Source organism: Giraffa tippelskirchi, chromosome 12, assembly GCF_054371585.1.
Source record: "Giraffa tippelskirchi isolate mGirTip1 chromosome 12, T2T-mGirTip1v1.2.pri, whole genome shotgun sequence".
Classification (NCBI taxonomy): domain Eukaryota; kingdom Metazoa; phylum Chordata; class Mammalia; order Artiodactyla; family Giraffidae; genus Giraffa; species Giraffa tippelskirchi.
This window is the reverse complement of record NC_137286.1, coordinates 48,841,890-48,863,080: the sequence shown is the minus strand read 5'-3', so window position 1 is coordinate 48,863,080 and position 21,191 is coordinate 48,841,890.

The window sequence follows — 21,191 nt, the reverse complement described above, 5'->3', positions numbered from 1 at the left end:
GGTGATTCCAGGCAAAGTCTAATCTCAGCCTGATTCCATGAGGGCCCTGGAGTGTTTGCAGTTTGCATCTGTTTATCGAAACTCAAAGCAGTGGAGATAGGCTTTCTTAATCCTGTAACAGCCTTTAGTTATAAGCTCTCCTGGAGGGATAGAAGCTCCCAGGCGTACAGGGTAAGGCGGTTACAGTAGGCAAAAGACGTTTCTCTAGAAGTACATGCAACTTACGGCTACCCTGATAGCTCAGGCGGTAAAGAGACTGCTGCCAGTGCGGGAACCTCAGGAGACATGGACACGGCCTCGGGGTCAGGAAGATCCCCTGGAGGAGGAAATGGCAACTCACTCCAGTATTCTTGCCTGGAGAATCCCATGGACAGAGGAGCCTGGGGGGCTATAATCTATGGGATCTCAAAGAGTTGGACATGACTGAGCACACACACACACACATGCGCACACACACGCACACAGGCCACTTATAGCAAAGTGCAAAGAAGGTGAAGGTAAATTCAGAGATCCAAGGAGAACTTGCAAGAGAATGGACAGTGTTTGGTAAACACTGTGTTCTCCTCCCAATGTTTGCACATATGTTTTGTGCTGTTCATTCAGTGTCAAAATGTACTCTGAATCTAGTCCAGTGCTCTCCAATAGAAATATGTGAGCTAAATAACTTAAGATTTTCTAATATTCACATTAAAGAAAGTAAAAAAAAAAAGATAAAATTAATTTCAATCATATATTTTACTCAATGCAGTATTTCCACACATGTAATAATAAAAAATGTCAATGAGCTATTTTACATTCTTTTTTGAACTTGGTCTTCAAAATCCATTGTGTATTTTGTGCTTATTGTACATCTCGCTTTGGACTAGTCTCATTTAAGGTGTTTAATAGCCACATATGGCTAAGGGCTAATGTTTTGCACAACACAGATGTAGCTGGTTTCTTGAGCTGATCTTTGGGGCTATTACTGACTGGTATCGTCAGAGAAAATAATGTGTTAAACTTGAAATAAATTGTTTCTGTGCCATACTACTCATAATATACTCTCTACTATAAGAATAATAAAATTCTTCAGTCATCTTTGCTTTCATGAAAATACCTCATTCCTTCCATAAGGGGAGCCCTGTGGCTAACTTTGTATAATGTGACTGTCCGATTGCACAGAATTGTTTAGATTCTGGTAATTTGACCCAGTTCAGTTCAGTCACTCAGTTGTGTCCAACTTTTTGCAACCCCATTGACTGCAGCATGCCAGTCTTCCGTGTCCATCACCAACTCTTTCCATTGAGTCAGTGATGCCATACAACCATCTCATCCTCTGTCATCCCTTCTCCTCCTGTCTTCTGTCTTTTCCAGCATCAGGGTCTTTTCCAGTGAGTCAGTTCTTCGCATCAGGTGGCCAAAGTATTAGAGTTTCAGCTTTAGCATCAGTCCTTCCAATGAATATTCGGGACTGATTTCCTTTAGGATTGACTGGTTGGATCTCCTTGCAGTCCAAGGGACTCTCAAAAGTCTTCTCCAACACCACAATTCAAAAACATCTATTCTTTGGCACTCAACTTTCTTTATAGACCAACTCTCACACCCATACATGACTACTGGAAAAACCATAGCTTTGATTAGATAGACTTTTGTCAGCAAAGTAATGTCTCTGCTTTTTAATATGCTGTCTAGGTTGGTCATAGCTTTTCTTCCAAGGAGCAAGAGTCTTTTAATTTCATGGCTGCAGTCACTATGTGCATTGATTTTGGAGCCCCAAAAATAAAGTCTGTCACGATTTCCATTGTTTCCCCATCTATTTGTCATGAAGTGATGGATGCTAAGATCTTAGTTTTTTGAATGTTGAGTTTTAAGCCAAATTTTCACTCTCCTCTTTCACTTTCATCAAGAGACTCTTTAGTTCTTCTTTGCTTTCTGCCATAAAGGTGCTGTCATCTTTGTATCTGATAACATATGCAGATGGCCCAATCCCATTTACCTTTTTGAGGATTACCTGTGTACCCACTGACTTTCCAGGTCCTGATTCCAGTATCTCTGAGGCTTGGCTTCCATTCAGTCCTCAGTTTGGTTGAAATATGACTCTGAAGTAGGTCTACTCTGACCATTCTCTTAAAATTATAACCCCGTTCTATTGGAATCATTATGCCAATGACTACTATCTTTATCCTACTCTACTTTTTCTTTTAAACTAATATACCACATAATGCACACATTCATTTTGTTTACATTTTTCTACTCTTACACTACAAAAAAATAAGTTCCATAAGGTCAGGGATTTTTTTCTTTTTTCTTTTTTTTTTGCTCTGTACCTCCAATATGTAAACTAGTATGCATTTGAACCAGGTATTATATGTATTAGGAACTTCTTATAGATTTGTTGGATAATGAGCATATGCTGCCAAAATAAATTACCTGAGGTCCCAAACAAAAAAATTGAGGGCCCTGCTACGCTGCAGGAGAAATATTATTTTTTAGACTTCTTTACGCTGCTGAGATCAGTATGGTGACTGTGAAAGTGTTGAATCATGTCAGCTAGAATGGAGATGTCTAGAAGGAAACAGAGAGAATGACAACTTGGCCACAAGTCCTTTCAGGATGCCTCTACCTGCCTTTTACCACTGAATTTTGCAAGTCCAGGTTGACCTTCATTTCAAAGTGAATTCCATGGGTAGAACAGCAATGCAGTAGAAGTTTCTTTCTCTGTTACATCTCTATTTCTTTCTCAATGTCTACTGGGGACATTTTAGAAAAAAACAAGCAAATAAACAAAAATAGAGGTGATGTCAGCAAACATGGGAGAGTAGACAGTTTCAATAGCCTATTTTCCCAAAAGAAACACAGAAAAATTGAGTAAAGTTGTCAGAATCAAGTCGGTCACAACTCTGGAAAATAATAAAGGTTTACAGCAACCAACTGATTGCTGAACCAACAAAAAGACAAGTTAAAAAGAAAAGCTATGTCTCATTTTTTCTTTTTTTTGCCCCTCATGTTTACCATTGGAAGTGGTCTTAAAGACAGTTCAAGGTTTAGATTCTCATTGTGAGACCTAGTCACTGATTTTGGAGGGAGCAGAATAGATCTTATTTGCAAAAGAACTGTGTTTGTCTGTTCTAATCTGCCTGGAGGCTGCCTCAAGGCCTGGCACAAGTCACTTGCCTTTGTTTTACCCAGCTCAGATGTCAAGTAGGGTTAAAGCAGCAAGCTTTCCTCAAAAACATTGTAAAGCAATTCAACAAACCACAGTCACCTGGGGCAAAACATAATTGTTGAAGCAACAATGGAGCATCCAAAGTCTGGGAAAAGCAATCTTGGAAGAGAAATTCTTTGGGAAATTAGATCCCTCAAAAGCACCTGTATATACTGGAAAATTGGGAGAGTCCTGGAAATATCCAGGACAGGATGTACATTTAAAAAGACCAGAGAATTTCCTAAGCTGTCACCTCTGCCTAATCTCAAGACTCAAAGCAAGTAGGAAGTGTAAACTAACAGAGTTGTACATGGCCTAAGGGCTGGAGAAGTGCCCCAGCATATAGCCAACCTGCAAAGACCAAGGATCTATTGTGGCTCAGACAGTAAAGAATCTGCCTGTAATGAAAGAGACCCAGGTTCCTGGGTCGGGAAGATCCCCTGGATTAGGAAATGACAACCCACTCCAGTATTCTTGCCTGAAGAATCCTATGGACAGGGGAACCTGGCGGGCTACAGTCCATAGGGTTGAGAGTCGGACCAGACTGAGCGCCTAAGCACACAAGCTCCATGATATTGTTTGAATTCACTATGTTCTAGTTGTTCTTTGTTTGGAGAAGGAAATGGAAACCCACTCCAGTATGCTTGCTTTGAGAATCCCGTGGACAGAGGACCCTGGTTGGCTATAGTCCATGGAGTCACAAGAGTCGGATGCAACTTAGTGACTAACCACCGTCACCAGGGTTCTTTGTTTATGCTTTGCATACATGGCATGCTCAGATGCTTCAGTTGTGTCCAACTCTTTGCGACCCTATGGACTGTAGCCCAGCAGACTCCTCTGTCCATAGGATTCTTGAGGCAAGAATACTGGAGTGGGTTGCCATTTCCTAATCCAGGAGATCTTCCCGACCCAGGAACCTGGGTCTCTTTCATTACAGGCAGATTCTTTACTGTCTGAGCCACAATAGATCCTTGGTCTTTGCAGGTTGGCTGTATGCTGGGGCACTTCTCCAGCCCTTAGGCCATGTACAACTTTTTGTTAGTTTTCACTTCCTACTCGCCTTGAGTCTTGAGATTAGACAGAGGTGACAGCTTAGGAAATTCTCAGGTCTTTTTAAATGTACATCCTGTCCTGGATATTTCCAGGACTCTCCCAATTTTCCAACAGGCATCTCCTGCATCTCCTGCATTGCAGGTGGATTCTTTACAACTGAGCCACCAGAGAAGCCCTTGTTATCCAATAATAAATATCTAAAAATGACATTGGTGACTTTAAATGGGGTGCCGCCATAAGAAATATGTAATACACAAGCCAGAGGCTAGAAAGGCAATGGAAAAATTTCTAAGTGGAAGTTGGAAGGAAAGAGAGGCATGCTAATCAATAGCAAAACATTTGGCAACACTCTCACCTATGTAACTTGGAATACAGAAAATATATTCAATGAATTTGTGCATCTAACTCAGGAAATATCTAGATCAAAAGCTAAAAGTGCCAGCTGACTTTTGGTAGCTATATTAGAGGTGGGTAAACTAACAGAAGCAGAAGATATTAAGAAGAGGTGGCAAGAATACACAGAAGAACTGTACAAAAAAGATCTTCACGACCCAGATAATCACGATGGTGTGATCACTCACCTAGAGCCAGACATCCTGAATGTGAAGTCAAATGGGCCTTAGGAAGCATCACTACGAACAAAGCTAGTGGAGGTGATGGAATTCCAATTGAGCTATTTCAAATCCTGAAAGATGATGCTGTGAAAGTACTGCACTCAATATGCCAGCAAATTTGGAAAATTCAGCAGTGGCCACAGGACTGGAAAAGGCCAGTTTTCATTCCAATCCCAAAGAAAGGCAATGCCAAAGAATACTCAAACTACCACACAATTGCACTCATGTCACGCACTAGTAAAGTATAATGCTTAAAATTCTCCAAGCCAGGCTTCAGCAATATGTGAACTGTGAACTTCCAGATGTTCAAGCCGGTTTTAGAAAAGGCCGAAGAACCAGAGATCAAATTGCCAACATCTGATGGATCATCTAAAAAGCAAGAGAGGTCCACAAAAACATCTGTTTCTGCTTTATTGACTATGCCAAAGCCTTTGACTGTGTGGATCACCACAAACTGTGGAAAATTCTGAAAGAGATGGGAATACCAGATCACCTGACCTGCCTCCTGAGAAATCTGTATGCAGGTCAAGAAGCAACAGTTGGAACTGGACATGAAACAATAGACTGGTTCCAAATCAGGAAAGGAGTGTGTCAAGGCTGTATATTGTCATCCTGCTTATTTAACTTATATGCAGTGTACATCATGAGAAACGCTGGGCTGGAGGAAGCACAAGCTGTAATCAAGATTGCCGGGGGAAATATCAATAACCTCAGATATGCAGATGACACCACCCTTATGGCAGAAAGTGAAGAAGAACTAAAGAGCCTCTTGATGAAAGTGAAAGAGGAGAGTGAAAAAGTTGACTTAAAGCTCAACATTCAGAAAACTAAGATCATGGCATCCTGTCCCATCACTTCATGGCAAATAGATGGGGAAACAGTGGAAACAGTGTCAGACTTTATTTTTCTGGGGCTCCAAAATCACTGCAGATGGTGATTCCAGCCATGAAATTAAAAGACTCTTACTCCTTAGAAGGAAAGTTATGACCAACCTAGACAGCATATTGAAAAGCAGAGACATTACTTTGTCAACAAAGGTCCATCTAATCAAGTCAAAGTTTTCCCAGGAGTCATGTATGGATGTGAGAGTTGGGCTATAAAGAAATTTGAGCGCTGAAGAATTGATGCTTTTGAATTGTGGAGTTGGAGAAGACTCTTGAGAGTCCCTTGGACTGCAACGAGATCCAACCAGTCCATCCTAAAGGAAATCAGTCGTGAAGATTCATTGGAAGGACTGATGCTAAAGCTGAAACTCCAATACTTTGGCCACCTGATGCGAAGAACTGACTCATTGGAAAAGACCCTGATGCCGGGAAAGGTTGAAGGCAGCAGGAGAAGGGGATGACAGAGGATGAGATGGTTGGATGAGGTCACTGACTCGATGAACATGAGTTTGAGCAAACTCCAGGAGTTGGTGATGGACTGGGAAGCCTGGCGTGCTGCAGTCCATGGGGTCGCAAACAGTCAGACATGGCTGAGCGACTGAACTGAACTGAACAGAAGTTTCAGTGTGTTTGTCAGGAAGCAATAGATAACCTTGCAGAGTCCCTTGGAGTGTAAGGAGATCAAACCAGTCAGTCCTAAAGAAAATCAACCCTGAGTATTCACTGCAAAGACTTCTGCTGAAGCCCCAATTATTTGGCCACCTGATGGGAAGAGCTGACTCTTTGGAAAGACCCTGAAGCTTGGAAAGACTGAAGGCAAAAGGAGAAGGGAGTGGCAAAGGATGAGATGATTAGATAGCATCACCAACTCAATGGACATGAAGCCACTTGGGATTCAAACTTTGGGAGATAGTGGAGGCCAGAGGAGTCTGGTGTACTGCAGTCCGTGAAGTCTCAAAGAGTCAGACATGAATTAGTGACTGAACAACAAAAACAACACAAAGGTAAGCAGAACAGAAACCATCCTTGTCTACTTTAGCTGCTCTGATGATTTGAGTAGCTGATAAAAATCCCCAGAGGATAAAGCAGAGGAGGATAGCAGCTGGTAGGCAAGAAGCATCTTTGAGATTTCCTTGTGGATTCTCAGAGGATGATGGGCGGAAGGCCTGAATGCTCAGATTAGATGGGGTCAGAGAAAGACTAGCAATATTTTGTTGCTAAGTCACCTTATCACTATAGTAAGTTCCTTACACATGAACAAGTTCTAGTCCAAGAGGGCTTCAAAAGGACAATTTGTTCTTGAGTCCAACAAAGTTAGCCTAGGTAGTCACCTAGCACAGTCAACTATCTAGTATTGTGCTGTAATAAGTTTATAATACTTTTCACACAAACAATACATAACAAACAAACACACAAAATAAACACTTTTAATCTGAACAGTACAATACCTTGAAAAGTACAGTAGTACCAGCTATATCACCACTGCTTTATACTTTCTTCCAGACATCATGGGCTTGAAATAAAGATACTGTACTACTGTACTCTATACCGTACTATATAGTGAAGAAAACAAAAGTTCAACCATTTGTAGAGGATGCACTCATGTGACGATGTATGCCAGACAGGTGAACTAACTTTACTTGCCTGGACATACAAACACAGGTTCTTTGAAAGTTCACAACTTGAAGGTTCATATGTAGGGGACTTACTATAATCTGGTTTAATCTTGAACAAAGAGACTCTTCATCTGATAAAGCTACATACATGTGAGTTATCACAAAAGAAAAACAAAACAACACCAAAATCTGACAGGTCAAGGGTCTGATAGGTTTCAGCTGGCAGAGAGCACTATGGTGCTTGATCTATGATGACAGACTTAAGAGCAGACAGGCATGGATCCATCAGAAATTTAACAGGACAAACAAGGACCCAAATTGCTTCCTATCAAATGTCTCAGCACATGTTTATGAAAATGGTGCTGAAGGAACTAGAACCTCTGAGCTAACATAAGCACAACCTACACATCTTGCAATATCCAGGCTTTAGGAACTCACTTTGCCCTAGCTATCTTGGTAAGGCCAATCCACAAGCATCATTCAAATTACAGACCAGCAGAATGTAAACAATGAGTGAATGTAAATGAATGTGGCCTCCCAGGAGATAAAACTAGGGCTCATTATTTTGTTTTTCAATCCAGAGAGGAACGAACTTTGAAATGGCAGCTTCTGACAAGAGTAAAAGATTAGTAATAATCATGGGTAGCTCTGTCCAAGTCAATTTTCTCCAAGTAGCAAAATATGATAGCAACTCACAAAGTAAAAGGATACCCGAAGCATAGCTGCCACCAGGGAGCTCGTCATGAATCTGTCATCACGGCATCTTTTACCAACAGCATTTATTCAGCACGTTCATCCCATGAGGTGATGGTGGAGCATAACTGTACCCCTTGTGCAGGCTTCATAAAATGTATTGTTAAGGGATGGGTAATATAGGAGGTGATGTAAAAATGTTCCATTTTAAGCATTTTCAAATTGGCCAATTTCCTTGATCTTTAAAAATATTTGCAAAGCACTGTGGTGATGGAAACATTTTTGTATCTTTAAAATGCATAGACCGGATTCATCTTGAAGATGTCTATGCTATTAGAATATTTGATGAATGTCATTTCTGCAGGCTACTGGTACTTGGATAATGTAGCAAATGGTGCCAGGAATGTTTGCTGGATTTGCTCAGCTATTTCAGTTGCTTTTCTGGGCTCCTTGCTGCAGGAGGTTCTAATCCATAGAAGAACCTGCTGAGCTGAAATTTCTCATGAGACCTCTATTCCTTTAAATATCCATCCAAAGGTCACATTTCTTGATTAGGCTCACTGCTCTATTAATACTAAAACCTGCTGCCTGACTCCTTCCATTTACTGATCTCCCTTTTTCTACTCTATTTAAAAAGAAGTCAATGACTTATTTCTGTTAACTGCAGATGAAATGCAAGATTTTTAAGAACAAAAGTCTTGGTCTTTTTTTTGGGGGGGGCCTCCTCTGATATATTCCAGTGTCTAGCATAGTGCCTGCAGCTCAGTAAGCACGCACGGAATAAATAAATAAATGAATGCAGCTCTGGTAAGGCATTTTATTCCCCTGAACTATAAATCTCATCTTCTGAATGAGATTAATTGTTCTAGTTTCCAGGACCTATAACCTATATAATCAAACCTGGTTCCATGCAAGTCTGCTTCATGTGGGGTGAGACCCAAGGAGGTCTGCTTTTTTATATCATCCCAATGAAAAGTGATATCAGGAGATTTCAATTTTCGATTTTCAATGTAGAAATTGTCTCCATGGATGTCCAAACTGTTAGTTTCCACAGCATGGACCTGTTTAACAGGGTTGAACTAGCATGAGTCATTCACACATTTGTTAGATAGACATTTATTAAGAGCCTACTGTATATCAGATGGATTTGGCCCATGGATGCAGAAATGAATCAATTGCAGCATGTGTCCACAAGGAGCTCACCATCTGCTATAAGATGAAGACATGAACATTTCTATAGCAATAGCAGGATGCAGACAGCACTGCAAAGACGGGAAGAGCAGATGTTGAAGAAGCACAGAGAAGAGAGTCCCCCACTCTGCCTGCCATGGAAGAAGTGGTCAACGGACTGGATCTGGGAGGAAGAACAGAAGTTGTCCGGGTGGACTGGATGATGAAGGAGGGAAGGTCAGAGGAAGGAATTCTGGGCAGGGCAAACCAATGGGAAAAGGAATGGGGTGATCCAGGAACCTGGGGAGTTCGGAGCGGGACAGTGTTTTGTGGAATATTGGATTTCTTGATTAAACTCAGTTCTTGGGAACGACCTCCCTGAATCTTTGGTCAAAGACATGACACAGCTTCTTAGACTCCAAAAAACAACTCATTCTACAATAGAGGCAGCATCTTTGTTTTTTATTTATTTTTTAAATTGAAATATAATTTATTTACAATGTTGTGTTAGTTTCTGGAATACAACTAACTGATTCAGTTATATATATACACATACACACACACACATATATATACATATACACATGTATATATACACACATACATATATATATATAACTGAATCACTTAGTTGTATATATATATATGTATGTATGTATATATGTATATACACACACTTCCCTGGTGGCTCAGTGGTAAAGAATCTGCCTGCAATGCAGGCAATGCAGGAGACCCAGGTTCGATCCCTGGGTCGGGAAGATCCCCTGGAGGAGGGCCTGGAAACCCACTCCAGTATTCCTGCCTAGATAATCCCATGGACAGAGGAGCCTGGCGGGCTACAGTCCATAGGGTCACACAAAGTCAGACATGACTGAAGTGACTAAACAGCATATATATAATATTCTTTCTCTATTGTTTTCCTTTATGGTTTATTACAGACATTGAATAAAGTTCCTAGTGTTATTAAATAGGACCTTGTTGTGTATCTATTCTATATATAATAGTTTGAATCTGTTAATCCCAGATCTGTCTGTTAACTCCCAGTCCAACCCTCTCCTGCCCCCTTCTCCCCGCTTTGGCAACTGTAAGTCTGTTCTCTATGTTGTGAGTCTGTTTCTTGGATAAGTTCATTTGCATTATATTTCAGATTCCACATATAAGTGATATTCTATGGTATTTGTCTTTCTCTTTCTGACTCACTATGATAATATCTGGGTCCATCCATGCTGTTGCAAATGGCTTTATTTCATTCTTTTCATGGCTGAGTAATATTCCATATCTTCTTATTCATTTACCTGTCATATCTTCTTTATTCTTTTATTTTTATGGCTGAGTAATATTCTTCATTTTCATTATTCATTTATTTGTCATTGGAATTCAGATTGTTTCCATTCCTTGTCTATTGCAAACAGTGCTGCTATGAATATAAGGGTGCATGCATCTTTTTAAATTATAGTTTTATTCAGATATACGTGGAGATAGCATCTTTGAAGACAACATGTCTAAATGTTGTTCAGTTCAGTTCAGTCACTCAGTAATGTCCAACTGAGTTGTGCAGACTCCATGGACTGCAGCACACCAGGCCTCCCTGTCCATCAGCAACTACCAGAATTTATCCAAACTCATGTCCACTGAGTCGGTGATGCCATCCAACCATCTCATCCTCTGTCATCCCCTTCTCCTCCTGCCTTCAATCTCTCCCAACATCAGGGTCTTTTCAAATGAGTCAGTTCTTCGCATCAGGTGGCCAAAGTATTGGAGTATCAGCTTCAACATCAGTCCTTCCAATGAATATTCAGGACTGATTTCCTTTAGGATGGACTGGTTGGATCTCCTTGCAGTCCAAGGGACTCTCAAGAGTATTCTCCAACACCACAGTTCAAAAGCAACAATTCTTTTCCTTGGGGCTCAGCTTTCTTTATCTGAGAAAGATAAAGATAAAGATATCCCCATCTCTTCCAGAATTTTCCACAGTTTGTGGTGATCCACACAGTCAAAGGCTTTGGCATAGTCAATAAAGCAGAAGTAGATGCTTTTCTGGAACTCGCTTGCTTTTTCTATGATCCAAAGGATGTTGGCAATTTGATCTCTGGTTCTTCTGCCTTTTCTAAAACCAGCTTGAACATCTTGAAGTTCACAGTTCACATATTGTTGAAGCCTGACTTGGAGAATTTTAAGCATTACTTTACTAGCATGTGAGATGAGTGCAACTGTGTGGTAGTTTGAGCATTCTTGAGCATTGCCTTTCTTTGAGATTGAAATGAAAACTGACCTTTTCCAGTCCTGTGACCACTGATGCATTTTCCAAATTTGCTGGCATATTGAGTGCAGCACTTTCACAGCATCATCTTTCAGGATTTGAAATAGTTCAACTGAAATTCCATCACCTCCACTAGCTTTGTTCATAGTGGTGCCTCCTAAGCCCATTTCACTCTCACATCTATCCATTCACATTCCAGAATGTCTGGTTCTAGGTGAGATATCACACCATCATGATTATCTTGTTCATGAAGATCTTTTTTTGTATAGTTCTTCTGTGTATTCTTGCCACCTCTTCAGAATATCTTCTGCTTCTATTAGGTCCATACCATTTCTGTCATTTATTGAGCCCATCTTTGCATGAAATATTCTCTTGGTGTCTCTAATTTTCTTGAAGAGATCTCTAGTATTCCCCATTCTATTGTTTTCCTCTGTTTCTTTGCACTGATCGCTGAGGAAGGCTTTCTTATCTCTCCTTGCTATTCTTTGGAAGTCTGCATTCAAATGGGTATATCTTTCCTTTTCTCCTTTCGCTTTCGCTTCTCTTCTTTTCACAGCTATTTGTAAGGCTTCCTCAGACAACCATTTTGCTTTTTTGCATTTCTTTTTCTTGGGAATGGTCTTGCTCCCTGTCTCCTATACAATGTCATGACTCTCCATCCATAGTTCATCAGGCACCTGTCTATCAGATCTAGTTCCTTAAATCTATTTTTCACTTCCACTGTATAATCTCAAGAGATTTGATTTAGGTCATACCTGAATGGTCTAGTGGTTTTCCCTACTTTCTTCAATTTAAGTCTGAATTTGGCAATAAGGAGTAAATGATTTGAGCCACACTGAGCTCCTGGTCTTGTTTTTGGTGACTGTATAGAGCTTCTCCATCTTTGGCTGCAAAGAATATAATCAATCTGATTTCAGTGTTGACCATCTGGTGATGTCCATGTGTAGAGTCTTCTCTTGTGTTTTTGGAAGAGGGTGTTTGCTATGACCAGTGCGTTGTCTTGGCAAAACTCTGTTAGCCTTTGCTCTGCTTCATTCTGTACTCCAAGGCCAAATTTGCCTGTTACTCCAGGTATTTCTTGACTGTCTACTTTTGCATTCCAGTCCCCTATTATGAAAAGGACATCTTTTTTGGGTGTTAATTCTAGAAGGTCTTGTAGGTCTTCATAGATCTGTTCAAATTCAGCTTCTTTGGCACTACTGGTCTGGGCATAGACTTGGATTACCGTGGTAGTGAGTGGTTTGCCTTGGAAATGAACAGAGATCATTCTATCATTTTTGAGATATCATCCAAGTACTGTATTTCGGACTCTTTTGTTGACTATGATGGCTACTCCATTTCTTCTAAGGGGTTCTTGCCCACAGTGGTAGATGTAATGGTCATCTGAGTTAAATTCACCCATTCCAGTCCATTTTAGTTCAGTGATTCCTAAAATGTTGATGTTCACTCTGGCCATCTTCTGTTTGACCACTTCCAATTTGCCTTGATTCATGGACCTAACATTCCTGGTTCCTATGCAGTATCGCTCTTGACAGCTTTGGACCTTGCTTCTATCACCAGTCCCATCCACAACTGAGTGTTGTTTTTGCTTTGGCTCTGTCTCTTCATTCTTTCTGGATTTATTTCTCCACTGATCTCCAGTAGCATATTGGGCACCTACCGACCTGGGGAGTTCATCTTTCAGTGTTCTATCTTTTTGCCTTTTCATACTGTTCCGGGAGTTCTTAAGGCAAGAAGACTGAAGGGGTTTGCCATTCCTTTCTCCAGTGGACCACATTTTGTTAGAAATCTCCACCATGACGCGTTCTTCTGGGTGGACCTACATGGCATGGCTCGGCTCATGGTTTCACTGAGTTAGACAAGGCTGTGGTTATGATATATTTTATATGCACATAAGAGAGCTCAGTTGGTTAAGAATCTACCTGCCATGTGGGAGACCTGGGTTTGATCCCTGGGTTGGGAAGGTCCACTGGAGAAGGGAAAGGCTACCCACTTTAGTATCCTGGACTGGAGAATTTCATGGACTGTACAGTCAATGGGGTCTCAAAGAGTCGGACATGCCTAAGCGACTTTCATTTTCATATGCACATAATGATTTTGTCCAAGATGTTTCATATTCTCAGTTTAATGGTGCTCAAGCATGTAACTAGGTGTCTAAAACCAATAGCAGTAAGTGGTATCATCTAGAACCAGCCCGCTGACAAGCTCCTTGCTAATAGATTTATAAAGAAATTAAGGTTGGAAAAGTCTTTGCCTGATAAGAGATAGAAGTACTCGGCTTATCAATAAAGATAATATGAAAACTGATTTAGCTGCATTTGTCACCACAGTTATGACCAGGGCTCCCTGATTTGACCTGGATAGCTAGAAGATTAAACCTTCCTCTCTCATATTTTAAAATGCACTTTCTTACTGTGGTTTGGACAAACTTGGGAGTTTCCAATGGCTCTTTCCATTGCCAGGAATGTTCATCTGCCAGATGGCCACATGGATCACTCCCTCACTTGTTTTCAATCATTGCTCAAGTGTCACTTTCTCAATGAGGTTTGCCTTGAGCATCATATTTAAAATTGCAATTTCTTCCCCACATCCTTATCCCACTGCCTACTTCCTCAGCCTCTGGCACTCCCGATTGCCCTTTCTGTTGTTTAATTTTTTCTACAGCAGTGATTTTCAAATTACATGTTTGCAGGCTTGTTTCTAGGTCTGCTAAAGGATAAGAATTGGGGAAGTTGCACAGGCAAGGTCTCATTTTCCAGCATTTATTTTAATTTAGTTCTCTTTAATAAGTTTTCTATTCTTTGACTCAACAGAATACATCATTTAAAGCATATTGGGACTTTGCAAAGTTGGAAAATAACTGATAGAGGAGAAAACACACAGGACTAGATTCTGGAAAGTTATATTCAAGCACTACATCACCTGTAGACCACTGTGTATAAACTTAGGAATGTCATGCTCCTACTTGTACTTGTAAGACGGTTGACAAAGTAATAATCTCTTGTGTGTGTGTGTGTGTGTGTGTGTGTGTGTGCGCTCAGTCATGCCCAACTCTTTGCAACATCATGGACTATAGCCTGCCAAGTTCCTGTGTCCATGGAATTTTCCAGGCAAGAATACTGGAGTGGGTTGCCATTTCCTTCATCAGGGGATCTTCATAACCCAGGAATAGAACCTGCATCTCCTGTGTCTCCTGCATTGACAGGCAGATTCTTTACCACTAGCACCATCTAGGAAGCCCAAGAATACTGAAGTGGGATGCCATTTCCTCCTCCAGAGGATCTTTCCAATCCAGGGATCTAACCCGCATCTCCTGTGTCTCCTACATCGCAGGCAGATTCTTTACCATGGAGCCACCAGCAATAATCTCTTGGTCCTACTCAAATGGAACGTTTCTGTGATTCCGAATAGCTAAACATACATACTTCCTGCTGTTGCACAACAAAGAAAGGACATCTCATGAAACCTGTTATTATTATGAGACAGAGACAAGAATAAAAATGGACGTTAACTAGGTGTGAGGAGATGCATTCATAAATCAAAGAGGTGATGTTTTACATAGGAACCAGGTGCTGGAAAATATAAGTAGTGGGAAATAGTGAACAGGCTAGATGACAAAAGGTGAGAAGGAGGGTCAGTTTTGGCTATTTGGGAACAAATTTAGAAAATATGGGGCTTCTCAGGTGGCTCAGTGGTAAAGAATCCACCTGCCAATGCAGGAGACACAAAGGTGTAAGTTCAATCCCTGGGTTATGATGATCCCTGGGAGGAGTACCTGGCAACCCACTCCAGTACTCTTGCCTAGAGAATCCCATGGACAGAGGAGCCTGGCAGTCTACAGTCTATGGGGTCACAAACAGCTGGACACGACTGAGCAACTAACACACTTTTTTTCAGTGATTCACCTGGTGAAGGCTAAAATATTGTTCTCTGGCCAAAGTCATGATCTGAAACTCATCCACAGACATACCTTCCCACAGTGGTGATGCTTTAGGACATAAGGACCATTTTGCACTTGTGTTTTATAATAGCAAAAGCAACAGCAGCTTCTCTTTAGAATGCATTGTTCCAAAAGAGATCGAATATCTTCTGACACACCCACAGGATTCTTGATAGCGGCTGTCATATTCCAAGTCCTGAGAGCGCTTCCTGGTGAATATGAGTCTGCTCTTACTGAAAGGTCAAAAGGGAAACCAATGGCAGAGTACCTTGAAACAGTATAGACTTCCCATATATGTGTGATGTGTTGAAACAATTCCTGTCCATCAAATTCTGCTAAGCTTCATTTCCCCTCTTTGATCATTTAGTCATTTCAAAGGACTAAAGGACGCAGCTCTAATAAGAACTAATTTATCATTATACCACATTATTAATTCTGGCCCAAATGCTCTGATTTTTTTAAACTTTTTATTTTTTCTTGGGGTATAGCTGATTAACCATTAATGTTGTGATAGTTTCAGGTGAACAGCTAAAGTACTCTGTGATACATATATATGTATCCATTCTCCCCCAAACTCCCCTCTCATCCAGGCTGCCACATAGCATTGAGCAGTGTTCCATGTGCTATACCGTAGGTCTTTGTTGGTTATCCACTTAAAATATAGTAGTGTGTACATGTTTATCCCAAACTCTCTAACCATCCCTTCCCCTCATCCTTCCCCTAGGTAACCATAAGTTTATTCTCTAAGTCTGTGGGTCTCTTTCTGTTTTGTAACATTCATTTGTATCATTTCTTTTTGGATTCCACCTGTAAGGGACGTCATGCGATCTTTCTACTTCTCTGTGTGGCTTTACTCAGTATGACACTCTCTAGGCCCATCCATATTGCTTCAAATGGCACCAGTTGCTCTCATTTTTCGGAGAAGGCAATGGCCCCCCACTCCAGTACTCTTGCCTGGAAAATCCCATGGACGGAGGAGCCTGGTGGGCTGCAGTCCATGGGGTTGCTAAGAGTAGGACACAACTGAGCGACTTCACTTTCACTTTTCACTTTCATGCATTGGAGAAGGAAATGGCAACCCACTCCGGTGTTCTTGCCTGGAGAATCCCAGGGATGGAGGAGCCCGGTGGGCTGCCGTCTATGGGGTCGCACAGAGTCGGACATGACTGAGGTGACTTAGAAGTAGCAGCAGCTCTCATTTTTAGAAGTTTTTTTGATTATGGCTTACTTTTGAACTGAGGGATACAGAAGTTTCTTTAAAAAAGTGATACCCTACAGAATATTAATTAGCCCTGACTCCCAAATTTTTCATAAGCCTTGGCTCATGAAAAACTCTAAATCTCCTAAGTTTTTTGATTTAGGTACTAGTACAGTAAATTGAATATATGACTTCTCAGATTATGTTACATCAGAAACAACTTTTAGGATAACTTTTAGTTAGGGGGGCATAACTGACTGTTAAACATCATAACAGTAGCTGGGTAAGACTTATTGGCCTAATAATAGCAAAGGAGAAGATGAAATATTTAAAAATGTGACTCAAGTACTTCAATAATAAAAAAATATGATCATTAGCGAATGTTTACAAAATAGATGCCTACTTGAAATAGAAAATAGAGAACTACTTGAAATTGAAATAGAAAATAGAGCCATGTCTCTTGAGAAGATATTCAATTTCTTTTGGAACAAGGCATTCTAAAGAGAAGCTGCTATTGCTTTTGATATTATAAAACACAATTACAAAGTGGTCCTTATTTCCTAAAGCATCACCACTGTGGGAAGGTATGTCAGTGGATGAGTTTCAAAACATGACTTTGGCCACAAAACAATGAAAACAGTCTATTAGATAGCTCCAGGATCAAAGACAATATATTATGTCAAGTATAGTCTTAGATATTTATGCCAATTAGAATAATTAATATCCATGAAAACTTAAATGAGGCAAAAAATATTTTTAGAAGCACACTCGTTAGTTATTGAACTAGGAAAATGAGAATTAGCTCTTCAAGTGATAACTCATTTTCCCTCCTCCAGTACTCTCAAATAAAAAATAAATAAATAATGAAGAAAAGAAAACCTTGGTAAAAATATAATAAGTTTTAAGTAAAAAGTCTGAATCAATATATTAGAAAATTTTAAAAATTAAAAAGCCAAATATAAGACTTTTTACATTTTTTACATAAGGCTTTTTTTACATAAGGCTAGTGTTTTGAGTAATTTTAATAACAGTCAAAATTCTTATAAATCAAACAAATTTCAGTTCAGTTCAGTTCAGTTCAGTCACTCAGTCGTGTCCGACTCTTTGCGACCCCATGAATTGCAACACGCCAGGCCTCCCTGCCCATCACCAACACCCGGAGTCTACCCAAACCTATGTCCATCGAGTCACTGATGCCATCCAACCATCTCATCCTCTGTCGTCCCCTTCTCCTCCTGCCCCCAACCCTATCCAGCATTAGGGTCTTTTCCAATGAGTCAACACTTTGCATGAGGTGGCCAAAGTATTGGAGTTTCAGCTTCAACATCAGTCCTTCCAATGAATATTCAGGACTGATTTCCTTTAGGATGGACTGGTTGGATCTCCTTGCAGTCCAAGGGATTCTCAAGAGTCTTCTCCAACACCACAGTTCAAAAGCATCAATTCTGCGGCTCTCAGCTTTCTTCACCATCCAACTCTCACATCCATACATGACCACTGGAAAAACCATAGCCTTGACTAGACGGACTTTTGTGGGCAAAGTAATGTCTCTGCTTTTAAATATGCTATCTAGGTTGGTCATAATCTTCCTTCCAAGGATTAAGCGTCTTTTAATTTCATGGCTGCAATCACCATCAGCAGTGATTTTGGAGCCCAGAAAAATAAAGTCTGACACGGTTTCCACTGTTTCCCCATCTATTTCCCATGAAGTGACGGGACCAGATGCCATGATCTTAGTTTTCTGAACATTGAGCTTTAAGCCAACTTTTTCACTCTCCTCTTTCACCTTCATCAAGAGGCTCTTTAGTTCTTCTTCACTTTCTGCCATAAGGGTGGTGTCATCCGCATATCTGAGGTTATTGATATTTCTCCCGGCAATCTTGATTCCAGTTTGTGTTTCTTCCAGCCCAGCGTTTCTCATGATGTACTCTGCATATAAGTTAAATAAGCAGGGTGACAATATACAGCCTTGACGTACTCCTTTTCCTCTTTGGAACCAGTCTGTTGTTCCATGTCCAGTTCTAACTGTTGCTTCCTGACCTGCATACAGGTTTCTCAAGAGACAGGTCAGATGGTCTGGTATTCCCATCTCTTTCAGAATTTTGCACAGTTTATGGTGATCCACACAGTCAAAGGCTTTGGCATAGTCAATAAAGCAGAAATAGATGTTTTTCTGAAACTTTCTTGCTTTTTCAATGATCCAGTGGATATTGGCCATTTGATCTCTGGTTCCTTTGCCTTTTCTAAAAACCAGCTTGAACATCTGTAAGTTCATGGTTCATGTATTGCTGAAGCCTGGCTTGGAGAATTTTGAGCATTGCTTTACTAGCATGTGAGATGAGTGCAATTGTGTGGTAGTTTGAGCATTCTTTGGCATTGCCTTTCTTTGGGATTGGAACGAAAACTGACCTTTTCCTGTCAGGAAATTAAAAATAAATTTATATGCCAACAAGGGGCTGCAATGTGGAAGAAATTAAACACTTAACAGAAATAGTACTGTAAAATTGTATGAATAACACTGAAGAGCTACATAAAATAATATATTGTCTATAATTTGTTTCAAAACATAAGATGTGATGTGATGCATTTATTAAAAGGAAGAAATTAAACATGTTATTAAAAGCCTTCTCCAACATGAGGGCTTCCCCTGTGGCTCAGGTGGTAAAGAATCCACCTGCAATGTGGGAGACCTGGGTTCTATCCCTGGATTAGTTCCCCTGGAGAAGGGAAGGGCTACCGACTCCAGTATTCTGGCCTGAAGAATTCCATGGACTGTATATTCCATGGGGTAACAAAGAGTCGGACATGACTCAGCAACTTTCACTTTTTCCAAAATGACGGGTCCAAAGAGTTTTAAGTTCTTAAAAACAAAGAACAAATGATGCTTATGCTCTCTAAATTTTTCTGTGTTGTAGAAAGCAATATATTTTTTCTCAATTAAATTTATAAATCAAGTATTAATATAGTTCTCATAATATACCATGAAGATAATTCAATAAAAATCTACAGGCTAATTTTTAAGAATATAAATCTATTAATAGAAGAAAAATATAAAATAACCTGTTAAAATAATAACATATAGTTTAATAAAGTCTTTACAGGACTGTGAGGCTAGTCCAAATTAAGATATATATTAATATATTAAAATGCAGTTTAATAAGCAGAGAAGATATTGTGTGTGTGTATGTGCGTGTGTGTGTGCATGCACAATCACTCAGTTGTTTCAAACTCTTTGCAACCTCATGCACTGTAGCCCCCCAGGCTCCTCTGTCCATGGGATTCTCCAGGCAAGAATACTGGAGTGGATTGCCATTTCCTCCTCCAGGGGATCTTCCTGACCCAGGGATCAAATCCAAGTCTCTTGAAGGTCCTGCATTGACAGGTGGATTCTTTACCACTGCACCACGTGGGAAACTCCAGAGAAGATATAGTGATGTTAAAAATAATTGGAATAAATTTTATATTATTTCTTTACATTCAAAAACATTTTTTAAAAAACTTAGAGCAGGGATTTCCCTGGCTGTCCAGGGTTAGGAGCCTGCATCTCCACTGGAGGGGGCACGGGGCAGGTCCCTGCCCTGGGAATTAAGATCCATGAAGCCAAGTGGTGCGGCCACAGAAAATAAGCTTTGAGCAAACTATAAATAGAAAAATACTAACATTACATGATGAATACTTCAAAGCTGATTATTTCAATACGATTAAATGACATAAAATTCTATTTCATACATGCGATAATATATATAATGTTCCATTGCGTGTGTTCTCTATATAGTGTGTATCCTTAAACTCTTCATACTATATTCAAAGTTTTCCTGGAACCGTGAACTTCCAGATGTTCAAGCTGGTTTTAGAAAAGGCAGAGGAACCAGAGATCAAATTGCCAACATCTGCTGGATCATCAAAAAAGCAAGAGAGTTCCAGAAAAACATCTATTTCTGCTCATTGACTATGTCAAAGCCTTTGACTGTGTGGTTCACAATAAACTGTGGAAAATTCTGAAAGAGATGGGAATAGCAGACCACCTGACCTGCCTCCTGAGAAATCTATATGCAGATCAGAAAGCAACAGTTTAAACTGGACATGGAACAACAGACTGGTTCCAAATTAGAAAAGGAGTACGTCAAGGTTGTATATTGTCACCCTGCTTATTCAACTTATATGCAGAGTACATCATGAGAAATGCTGGTCTGGATGAAGCACAAGCTGGAATCAAGATTTCCAGGAGAAACAGCAATAACCTCAGATATGCAGATGCTGCTGCTGCTGCTGCTAAGTCACGTCAGCCGTGTCCGACTCTGTGTGACCCCATAGATAGCAGCCCACCAGGCTCCTCTGTCCCTGGGATTCTCCAGGCAAGAATACTGAAGCGGGTTGCCATTTCCTCCTCCAGTGCATGAAAGTGAAAAGTGAAAGTGAAGTCACTCAGTCATGGCCGACTCTTCCAGACCTCATGGGCTGCAGCCTACCAGACTCCTCCGTCCATGGGGTTTCCCAGGCAAGAGTACTGGAATGGGGTGCCATTGCCGAAAGCGAATAAGAACTAAACATCCTCTTGATGAAAGTGAAAGAGGAGAGT